We start from the raw sequence: 12,082 nt of genomic DNA, 5'->3' as shown, positions 1-12,082 counted from the left end.
GAACAAAATTTTCAAATGTAACTACTAGATTGTGATACAATACACTATTGGGTGAAGTTTGGTTGACTTCTGCGCAGCGGTTTGGGAGTTAACATCAAAATTACATTTCTCGGCCATATCGCATAGATCTCACTGTGAAAAGGCTTAAATGGCTTTTTTGACCTAAGTTTGAGGATTGCGCTCAAATCAAATGTCCTAAAACCAAATTTCCACATGTAACTACTAGATTGTGATACAATACACTAATGGTTGAAGTTTGGTTGACTTCTGCGCAGCGGTTTGGGAGTGAACATCAAAATTACATTTCTCGGCCATATCGCATAGATCTCACTGTGAAAAGGCTTAAATGACTTTTTTTAATTAAGTTTGAAGATTGCGCTCAAATCAAATGTCCTAGAACTAAATTTCCAAATGTAACTACTAGATTGTGATAAAATACACTATTGGGTGAAGTTTGGTTGACTTCTGCGCAGCGGTTTGGGAGTTAACATCAAAATTACATTTCTCGGCCATATCGCATAGATCTCACTGTGAAAAGGCTTAAATGGCTTTTTTGACCTAAGTTTGAGGATTGCGCTCAAATCAAATGTCCTAGAACCAAATTTCCACATGTAACTACTAGATTGTGATACAATACACTAATGGGTGAAGTTTGGTTGACTTCTGCGCAGCGGTTTGGGAGTTAACATCAAAATTACATTTCTCGGCCATATCGCATAGATCTCACTGTGAAAAGACTTAAATGACTTTTTTAATTAAGTTTGATGTTTGCGCTCAAACAAAATGTCCTAGAACAAAATTTTCAAATGTAACTACTAGATTGTGATACAATACACTATTGGGTGAAGTTTGGTTGACTTCTGCGCAGCGGTTTGGGAGTTAACATCAAAATTACATTTCTCGGCCATATCGCATAGATCTCACTGTGAAAAGGCTTAAATGGCTTTTTTGACCTAAGTTTGAGGATTGCGCTCAAATCAAATGTCCTAGAACCAAATTTCCACATGTAACTACTAGATTGTGATACAATACACTAATGGGTGAAGTTTGGTTGACTTCTGCGCAGCGGTTTGGGAGTTAACATCAAAATTACATTTCTCGGCCATATCGCATAGATCTCACTGTGAAAAGGCTTAAATGACTTTTTTAATTAAGTTTGATGATTGCGTTCAAACAAAATGTCCTAGAACAAAATTTTCAAATGTAACTACTAGATTGTGATACAATACACTATTGGGTGAAGTTTGGTTGACTTCTGCGCAGCGGTTTGGGAGTTAACATCAAAATTACATTTCTCGGCCATATCGCATAGATCTCACTGTGAAAAGGCTTAAATGACTTTTTTAATTAAGTTTGATGATTGCGTTCAAACAAAATGTCCTAGAACAAAATTTTCAAATGTAACTACTAGATTGTGATACAATACACTATTGGGTGAAGTTTGGTTGACTTCTGCGCAGCGGTTTGGGAGTTAACATCAAAATTACATTTCTCGGCCATATCGCATAGATCTCACTGTGAAAAGGCTTAAATGGCTTTTTTGACCTAAGTTTGAGGATTGCGCTCAAATCAAATGTCCTAGAACCAAATTTCCACATGTAACTACTAGATTGTGATACAATACACTAATGGGTGAAGTTTGGTTTACTTCTGCGCAGCGGTTTGGGAGTTAACATCAAAATTACATTTCTCGGCCATATCGCATAGATCTCACTGTGAAAAGGCTTAAATGACTTTTTTAATTAAGTTTAATAATTGCGCTCAAACCAAATATCCTAGAACGAAATTTTTAAATGTAACTACTAGATTGTGATAAAATACACTATTGGGTGAAGTTTAATTGACTTCTGCGCAGCGGTTTGGGAGTTAACATCAAAATTACATTTCTCGGCCATATCGCATAGATCTCACTGTGAAAAGGCTTAAATGGCTTTTTTGACCTAAGTTTGAGGATTGCGCTCAAATCAAATGTCCTAGAACCAAATTTCCACATGTAACTACTAGATTGTGATACAATACACTAATGGGTGAAGTTTGGTTGACTTCTGCGCAGCGGTTTGGGAGTTAACATCAAAATTACATTTCTCGGCCATATCGCATAGATCTCACTGTGAAAAGGCTTAAATGACTTTTTTAATTAAGTTTGATGATTGCGTTCAAACAAAATGTCCTAGAACAAAATTTTCAAATGTAACTACTAGATTGTGATACAATACACTATTGGGTGAAGTTTGGTTGACTTCTGCGCAGCGGTTTGGGAGTTAACATCAAAATTACATTTCTCGGCCATATCGCATAGATCTCACTGTGAAAAGGCTTAAATGACTTTTTTAATTAAGTTTGATGATTGCGTTCAAACAAAATGTCCTAGAACAAAATTTTCAAATGTAACTACTAGATTGTGATACAATACACTATTGGGTGAAGTTTGGTTGACTTCTGCGCAGCGGTTTGGGAGTTAACATCAAAATTACATTTCTCGGCCATATCGCATAGATCTCACTGTGAAAAGGCTTAAATGGCTTTTTTGACCTAAGTTTGAGGATTGCGCTCAAATCAAATGTCCTAGAACCAAATTTCCACATGTAACTACTAGATTGTGATACAATACACTAATGGGTGAAGTTTGGTTGACTTCTGCGCAGCGGTTTGGGAGTTAACATCAAAATTACATTTCTCGGCCATATCGCATAGATCTCACTGTGAAAAGGCTTAAATGGCTTTTTTGACCTAAGTTTAATAATTGCGCTCAAACCAAATGTCCTAGAACGAAATTTTTAAATGTAACTACTAGAATGTGATACAATACACTATTGGGTGAAGTTTAATTGACTTCTGCGCAGCGGTTTGGGAGTTAACATCAAAATTACATTTCTCGGCCATATCGCATAGATCTCACTGTGAAAAGGCTTAAATGACTTTTTTAATTAAGTTTGATGATTGCGTTCAAACAAAATGTCCTAGAACAAAATTTTCAAATGTAACTACTAGATTGTGATACAATACACTATTGGGTGAAGTTTGGTTGACTTCTGCGCAGCGGTTTGGGAGTTAACATCAAAATTACATTTCTCGGCCATATCGCATAGATCTCACTGTGAAAAGGCTTAAATGGCTTTTTTGACCTAAGTTTGAGGATTGCGCTCAAATCAAATGTCCTAGAACCAAATTTCCACATGTAACTACTAGATTGTGATACAATACATTATTGGGTGAAGTTTGGTTTACTTCTGCGCAGCGGTTTGGGAGTTAACATCAAAATTACATTTCTCGGCCATATCGCATAGATCTCACTGTGAAAAGGCTTAAATGACTTTTTTAATTAAGTTTGATGATTGCGTTCAAACAAAATGTCCTAGAACAAAATTTTCAAATGTAACTACTAGAATGTGATACAATACACTATTGGGTGAAGTTTGGTTTACTTCTGCGCATCGGTTTGGGAGTTAACATCAAAATTACATTTCTCGGCCATATCGCATAGATCTCACTGTGAAAAGGCTTAAATGACTTTTTTAATTAAGTTTGATGATTGCGTTCAAACAAAATGTCCTAGAACAAAATTTTCAAATGTAACTACTAGATTGTGATACAATACACTATTGGGTGAAGTTTGGTTGACTTCTGCGCAGCGGTTTGGGAGTTAACATCAAAATTACATTTCTCGGCCATATCGCATAGATCTCACTGTGAAAAGGCTTAAATGGCTTTTTTGACCTAAGTTTGAGGATTGCGCTCAAATCAAATGTCCTATAACCAAATTTCCACATGTAACTACTAGATTGTGATACAATACACTATTGGGTGAAGTTTGGTTGACTTCTGCGCAGCGGTTTGGGAGTTAACATCAAAATTACATTTCTCGGCCATATCGCATAGATCTCACTGTGAAAAGGCTTAAATGGCTTTTTTGACCTAAGTTTGAGGATTGCGCTCAAACCAAATGTCCTAGAACGAAATTTTCAAATGTAACTACTAGAATGTGATACAATACACTATTGGGTGAAGTTTGGTTGACTTCTGCGCAGCGGTTTGGGAGTTAACATCAAAATTACATTTCTCGGCCATATCGCATAGATCTCACTGTGAAAAGGCTTAAATGGCTTTTTTGACCTAAGTTTGAGGATTGCGCTCAAATCAAATGTCCTAGAACCAAATTTCCACATGTAACTACTAGATTGTGATAAAATACACTAATGGGTGAAGTTTGGTTGACTTCTGCGCAGCGGTTTGGGAGTTAACATCAAAATTACATTTCTCGGCCATATCGCATAGATCTCACTGTGAAAAGGCTTAAATGACTTTTTTAATTAAGTTTGATGATTGCGTTCAAACAAAATGTCCTAGAACAAAATTTTTAAATGTAACTACTAGATTGTGATACAATACACTATTGGGTGAAGTTTGGTTGACTTCTGCGCAGCGGTTTGGGAGTTAACATCAAAATTACATTTCTCGGCCATATCGCATAGATCTCACTGTGAAAAGGCTTAAATGGCTTTTTTGACCTAAGTTTGAGGATTGCGCTCAAATCAAATGTCCTAGAACCAAATTTCCACATGTAACTACTAGATTGTGATACAATACATTAATGGGTGAAGTTTGGTTTACTTCTGCGCAGCGGTTTGGGAGTTAACATCAAAATTACATTTCTCGGCCATATCGCATAGATCTCACTGTGAAAAGGCTTAAATGACTTTTTTAATTAAGTTTGATGATTGCGTTCAAACAAAATGTCCTAGAACAAAATTTTCAAATGTAACTACTAGAATGTGATACAATACACTATTGGGTGAAGTTTGGTTTACTTCTGCGCAGCGGTTTGGGAGTTAACATCAAAATTACATTCCTCGGCCATATCGCATAGATCTCACTGTGAAAAGGCTTCAATGGCTTTTTTGACCTAAGTTTAATGATTGCGCTCAAACCAAATGTCCTAGAACGAAATTTTCAAATGTAACTACTAGAATGTGATACAATACACTATTGGGTGAAGTTTGGTTGACTTCTGCGCAGCGGTTTGGGAGTTAACATCAAAATTACATTTCTCGGCCATATAGCATAGATCTCACTGTGAAAAGGCTTAAATGACTTTTTTAATTAAGTTTGATGATTGCGTTCAAACAAAATGTCCTAGAACAAAATTTTCAAATGTAACTACTAGAATGTGATACAATACACTATTTGGGTGAAGTTTGGTTTACTTCTGCGCAGCGGTTTGGGAGTTAACATCAAAATTACATTTCTCGGCCATATCGCATAGATCTCACTGTGAAAAGGCTTAAATGGCTTTTTTGACCTAAGTTTGAGGATTGCGCTCAAACAAAATGTCCTAGAACAAAATTTTCAAATGTAACTACTAGATTGTGATACAATACACTATTGGGTGAAGTTTGGTTGACTTCTGCGCAGCGGTTTGGGAGTTAACATCAAAATTACATTCCTCGGCCATATCGCATAGATCTCACTGTGAAAAGGCTTAAATGGCTTTTTTGACCTAAGTTTAATGATTGCGCTCAAACCAAATGTCCTAGAACGAAATTTTCAAATGTAACTACTAGAATGTGATACAATACACTATTGGGTGAAGTTTGGTTGACTTCTGCGCAGCGGTTTGGGAGTTAACATCAAAATTACATTTCTCGGCCATATCGCATAGATCTCACTGTGAAAAGGCTTAAATGACTTTTTTAATTAAGTTTGATGATTGCGTTCAAACAAAATGTCCTAGAACAAAATTTTCAAATGTAACTACTAGATTGTGATACAATACACTATTGGGTGAAGTTTGGTTGACTTCTGCGCAGCGGTTTGGGAGTTAACATCAAAATTACATTTCTCGGCCATATCGCATAGATCTCACTGTGAAAAGGCTTAAATGGCTTTTTTGACCTAAGTTTGAGGATTGCGCTCAAATCAAATGTCCTAAAACCAAATTTCCACATGTAACTACTAGATTGTGATACAATACACTAATGGTTGAAGTTTGGTTGACTTCTGCGCAGCGGTTTGGGAGTGAACATCAAAATTACATTTCTCGGCCATATCGCATAGATCTCACTGTGAAAAGGCTTAAATGACTTTTTTTAATTAAGTTTGAAGATTGCGCTCAAATCAAATGTCCTAGAACTAAATTTCCAAATGTAACTACTAGATTGTGATAAAATACACTATTGGGTGAAGTTTGGTTGACTTCTGCGCAGCGGTTTGGGAGTTAACATCAAAATTACATTTCTCGGCCATATCGCATAGATCTCACTGTGAAAAGGCTTAAATGACTTTTTTAATTAAGTTTAATGATTGCGCTCAAACCAAATGTCCTAGAACGAAATTTTCAAATGTAACTACTAGAATGTGATACAATACACTATTGGGTGAAGTTTGGTTAACTTCTGCGCAGCGGTTTGGGAGTTAACATCAAAATTACATTTCTCGGCCATATCGCATAGATCTCACTGTGAAAAGGCTTAAATGGCTTTTTTGACCTAAGTTTGAGGATTGCGCTCAAATCAAATGTCCTAGAACCAAATTTCCACATGTAACTACTAGATTGTGATACAATACACTAATGGGTGAAGTTTGGTTGACTTCTGCGCAGCAGTTTGGGAGTTAACATCAAAATTACATTTCTCGGCCATATCGCATAGATCTCACTGTGAAAAGGCTTAAATGACTTTTTTAATTAAGTTTGATGTTTGCGCTCAAACAAAATGTCCTAGAACAAAATTTTCAAATGTAACTACTAGATTGTGATACAATACACTATTGGGTGAAGTTTGGTTGACTTCTGCGCAGCGGTTTGGGAGTTAACATCAAAATTACATTTCTCGGCCATATCGCATAGATCTCACTGTGAAAAGGCTTAAATGGCTTTTTTGACCTAAGTTTGAGGATTGCGCTCAAATCAAATGTCCTAGAACCAAATTTCCACATGTAACTACTAGATTGTGATACAATACACTAATGGGTGAAGTTTGGTTGACTTCTGCGCAGCGGTTTGGGAGTTAACATCAAAATTACATTTCTCGGCCATATCGCATAGATCTCACTGTGAAAAGGCTTAAATGACTTTTTTAATTAAGTTTGATGATTGCGTTCAAACAAAATGTCCTAGAACAAAATTTTCAAATGTAACTACTAGATTGTGATACAATACACTATTGGGTGAAGTTTGGTTGACTTCTGCGCAGCGGTTTGGGAGTTAACATCAAAATTACATTTCTCGGCCATATCGCATAGATCTCACTGTGAAAAGGCTTAAATGACTTTTTTAATTAAGTTTGATGATTGCGTTCAAACAAAATGTCCTAGAACAAAATTTTCAAATGTAACTACTAGATTGTGATACAATACACTATTGGGTGAAGTTTGGTTGACTTCTGCGCAGCGGTTTGGGAGTTAACATCAAAATTACATTTCTCGGCCATATCGCATAGATCTCACTGTGAAAAGGCTTAAATGGCTTTTTTGACCTAAGTTTGAGGATTGCGCTCAAATCAAATGTCCTAGAACCAAATTTCCACATGTAACTACTAGATTGTGATACAATACACTAATGGGTGAAGTTTGGTTTACTTCTGCGCAGCGGTTTGGGAGTTAACATCAAAATTACATTTCTCGGCCATATCGCATAGATCTCACTGTGAAAAGGCTTAAATGGCTTTTTTGACCTAAGTTTAATAATTGCGCTCAAACCAAATGTCCTAGAACGAAATTTTTAAATGTAACTACTAGAATGTGATACAATACACTATTGGGTGAAGTTTAATTGACTTCTGCGCAGCGGTTTGGGAGTTAACATCAAAATTACATTTCTCGGCCATATCGCATAGATCTCACTGTGAAAAGGCTTAAATGACTTTTTTAATTAAGTTTGATGATTGCGTTCAAACAAAATGTCCTAGAACAAAATTTTCAAATGTAACTACTAGATTGTGATACAATACACTATTGGGTGAAGTTTGGTTGACTTCTGCGCAGCGGTTTGGGAGTTAACATCAAAATTACATTTCTCGGCCATATCGCATAGATCTCACTGTGAAAAGGCTTAAATGGCTTTTTTGACCTAAGTTTGAGGATTGCGCTCAAATCAAATGTCCTAGAACCAAATTTCCACATGTAACTACTAGATTGTGATACAATACATTATTGGGTGAAGTTTGGTTTACTTCTGCGCAGCGGTTTGGGAGTTAACATCAAAATTACATTTCTCGGCCATATCGCATAGATCTCACTGTGAAAAGGCTTAAATGACTTTTTTAATTAAGTTTGATGTTTGCGCTCAAACAAAATGTCCTAGAACAAAATTTTCAAATGTAACTACTAGATTGTGATACAATACACTATTGGGTGAAGTTTGGTTGACTTCTGCGCAGCGGTTTGGGAGTTAACATCAAAATTACATTTCTCGGCCATATCGCATAGATCTCACTGTGAAAAGGCTTAAATGGCTTTTTTGACCTAAGTTTGAGGATTGCGCTCAAATCAAATGTCCTAAAACCAAATTTCCACATGTAACTACTAGATTGTGATACAATACACTAATGGTTGAAGTTTGGTTGACTTCTGCGCAGCGGTTTGGGAGTGAACATCAAAATTACATTTCTCGGCCATATCGCATAGATCTCACTGTGAAAAGGCTTAAATGACTTTTTTTAATTAAGTTTGAAGATTGCGCTCAAATCAAATGTCCTAGAACTAAATTTCCAAATGTAACTACTAGATTGTGATAAAATACACTATTGGGTGAAGTTTGGTTGACTTCTGCGCAGCGGTTTGGGAGTTAACATCAAAATTACATTTCTCGGCCATATCGCATAGATCTCACTGTGAAAAGGCTAAAATGGCTTTTTTGACCTAAGTTTGAGGATTGCGCTCAAATCAAATGTCCTAGAACCAAATTTCCACATGTACCTACTAGATTGTGATACAATACACTAATGGGTGAAGTTTGGTTGACTTCTGCGCAGCGGTTTGGGAGTTAACATCAAAATTACATTTCTCGGCCATATCGCATAGATCTCACTGTGAAAAGGCTTAAATGACTTTTTTAATTAAGTTTGATGTTTGCGCTCAAACAAAATGTCCTAGAACAAAATTTTCAAATGTAACTACTAGATTGTGATACAATACACTATTGGGTGAAGTTTGGTTGACTTCTGCGCAGCGGTTTGGGAGTTAACATCAAAATTACATTTCTCGGCCATATCGCATAGATCTCACTGTGAAAAGGCTTAAATGGCTTTTTTGACCTAAGTTTGAGGATTGCGCTCAAATCAAATGTCCTAGAACCAAATTTCCACATGTAACTACTAGATTGTGATACAATACACTAATGGGTGAAGTTTGGTTGACTTCTGCGCAGCGGTTTGGGAGTTAACATCAAAATTACATTTCTCGGCCATATCGCATAGATCTCACTGTGAAAAGGCTTAAATGACTTTTTTAATTAAGTTTGATGATTGCGTTCAAACAAAATGTCCTAGAACAAAATTTTCAAATGTAACTACTAGATTGTGATACAATACACTATTGGGTGAAGTTTGGTTGACTTCTGCGCAGCGGTTTGGGAGTTAACATCAAAATTACATTTCTCGGCCATATCGCATAGATCTCACTGTGAAAAGGCTTAAATGACTTTTTTAATTAAGTTTGATGATTGCGTTCAAACAAAATGTCCTAGAACAAAATTTTCAAATGTAACTACTAGATTGTGATACAATACACTATTGGGTGAAGTTTGGTTGACTTCTGCGCAGCGGTTTGGGAGTTAACATCAAAATTACATTTCTCGGCCATATCGCATAGATCTCACTGTGAAAAGGCTTAAATGGCTTTTTTGACCTAAGTTTGAGGATTGCGCTCAAATCAAATGTCCTAAAACCAAATTTCTACATGTAACTACTAGATTGTGATACAATACACTAATGGTTGAAGTTTGGTTTACTTCTGCGCAGCGGTTTGGGAGTGAACATCAAAATTACATTTCTCGGCCATATCGCATAGATCTCACTGTGAAAAGGCTTAAATGACTTTTTTTAATTAAGTTTGAAGATTGCGCTCAAATCAAATGTCCTAGAACTAAATTTCCAAATGTAACTACTAGATTGTGATAAAATACACTATTGGGTGAAGTTTGGTTGACTTCTGCGCAGCGGTTTGGGAGTTAACATCAAAATTACATTTCTCGGCCATATCGCATAGATCTCACTGTGAAAAGGCTTAAATGACTTTTTTAATTAAGTTTAATGATTGCGCTCAAACCAAATGTCCTAGAACGAAATTTTCAAATGTAACTACTAGAATGTGATACAATACACTATTGGGTGAAGTTTGGTTAACTTCTGCGCAGCGGTTTGGGAGTTAACATCAAAATTACATTTCTCGGCCATATCGCATAGATCTCACTGTGAAAAGGCTTAAATGGCTTTTTTGACCTAAGTTTGAGGATTGCGCTCAAATCAAATGTCCTAGAACCAAATTTCCACATGTAACTACTAGATTGTGATACAATACACTAATGGGTGAAGTTTGGTTGACTTCTGCGCAGCGGTTTGGGAGTTAACATCAAAATTACATTTCTCGGCCATATCGCATAGATCTCACTGTGAAAAGGCTTAAATGACTTTTTTAATTAAGTTTGATGTTTGCGCTCAAACAAAATGTCCTAGAACAAAATTTTCAAATGTAACTACTAGATTGTGATACAATACACTATTGGGTGAAGTTTGGTTGACTTCTGCGCAGCGGTTTGGGAGTTAACATCAAAATTACATTTCTCGGCCATATCGCATAGATCTCACTGTGAAAAGGCTTAAATGGCTTTTTTGACCTAAGTTTGAGGATTGCGCTCAAATCAAATGTCCTAGAACCAAATTTCCACATGTAACTACTAGATTGTGATACAATACACTAATGGGTGAAGTTTGGTTGACTTCTGCGCAGCGGTTTGGGAGTTAACATCAAAATTACATTTCTCGGCCATATCGCATAGATCTCACTGTGAAAAGGCTTAAATGACTTTTTTAATTAAGTTTGATGATTGCGTTCAAACAAAATGTCCTAGAACAAAATTTTCAAATGTAACTACTAGATTGTGATACAATACACTATTGGGTGAAGTTTGGTTGACTTCTGCGCAGCGGTTTGGGAGTTAACATCAAAATTACATTTCTCGGCCATATCGCATAGATCTCACTGTGAAAAGGCTTAAATGACTTTTTTAATTAAGTTTGATGATTGCGTTCAAACAAAATGTCCTAGAACAAAATTTTCAAATGTAACTACTAGATTGTGATACAATACACTATTGGGTGAAGTTTGGTTGACTTCTGCGCAGCGGTTTGGGAGTTAACATCAAAATTACATTTCTCGGCCATATCGCATAGATCTCACTGTGAAAAGGCTTAAATGGCTTTTTTGACCTAAGTTTGAGGATTGCGCTCAAATCAAATGTCCTAGAACCAAATTTCCACATGTAACTACTAGATTGTGATACAATACACTAATGGGTGAAGTTTGGTTTACTTCTGCGCAGCGGTTTGGGAGTTAACATCAAAATTACATTTCTCGGCCATATCGCATAGATCTCACTGTGAAAAGGCTTAAATGGCTTTTTTGACCTAAGTTTAATAATTGCGCTCAAACCAAATGTCCTAGAACGAAATTTTTAAATGTAACTACTAGAATGTGATACAATACACTATTGGGTGAAGTTTAATTGACTTCTGCGCAGCGGTTTGGGAGTTAACATCAAAATTACATTTCTCGGCCATATCGCATAGATCTCACTGTGAAAAGGCTTAAATGACTTTTTTAATTAAGTTTGATGATTGCGTTCAAACAAAATGTCCTAGAACAAAATTTTCAAATGTAACTACTAGATTGTGATACAATACACTATTGGGTGAAGTTTGGTTGACTTCTGCGCAGCGGTTTGGGAGTTAACATCAAAATTACATTTCTCGGCCATATCGCATAGATCTCACTGTGAAAAGGCTTAAATGGCTTTTTTGACCTAAGTTTGAGGATTGCGCTCAAATCAAATGTCCTAGAACCAAATTTCCACATGTAACTACTAGAT

This window comes from Corythoichthys intestinalis, unplaced genomic scaffold (genome assembly GCF_030265065.1).
Source record: "Corythoichthys intestinalis isolate RoL2023-P3 unplaced genomic scaffold, ASM3026506v1 HiC_scaffold_24, whole genome shotgun sequence".
NCBI classification, from domain to species: Eukaryota; Metazoa; Chordata; class Actinopteri; order Syngnathiformes; family Syngnathidae; genus Corythoichthys; species Corythoichthys intestinalis.
The sequence above is the reverse complement of the archived record's forward strand: the minus strand, read 5'-3'. Positions refer to the sequence as shown.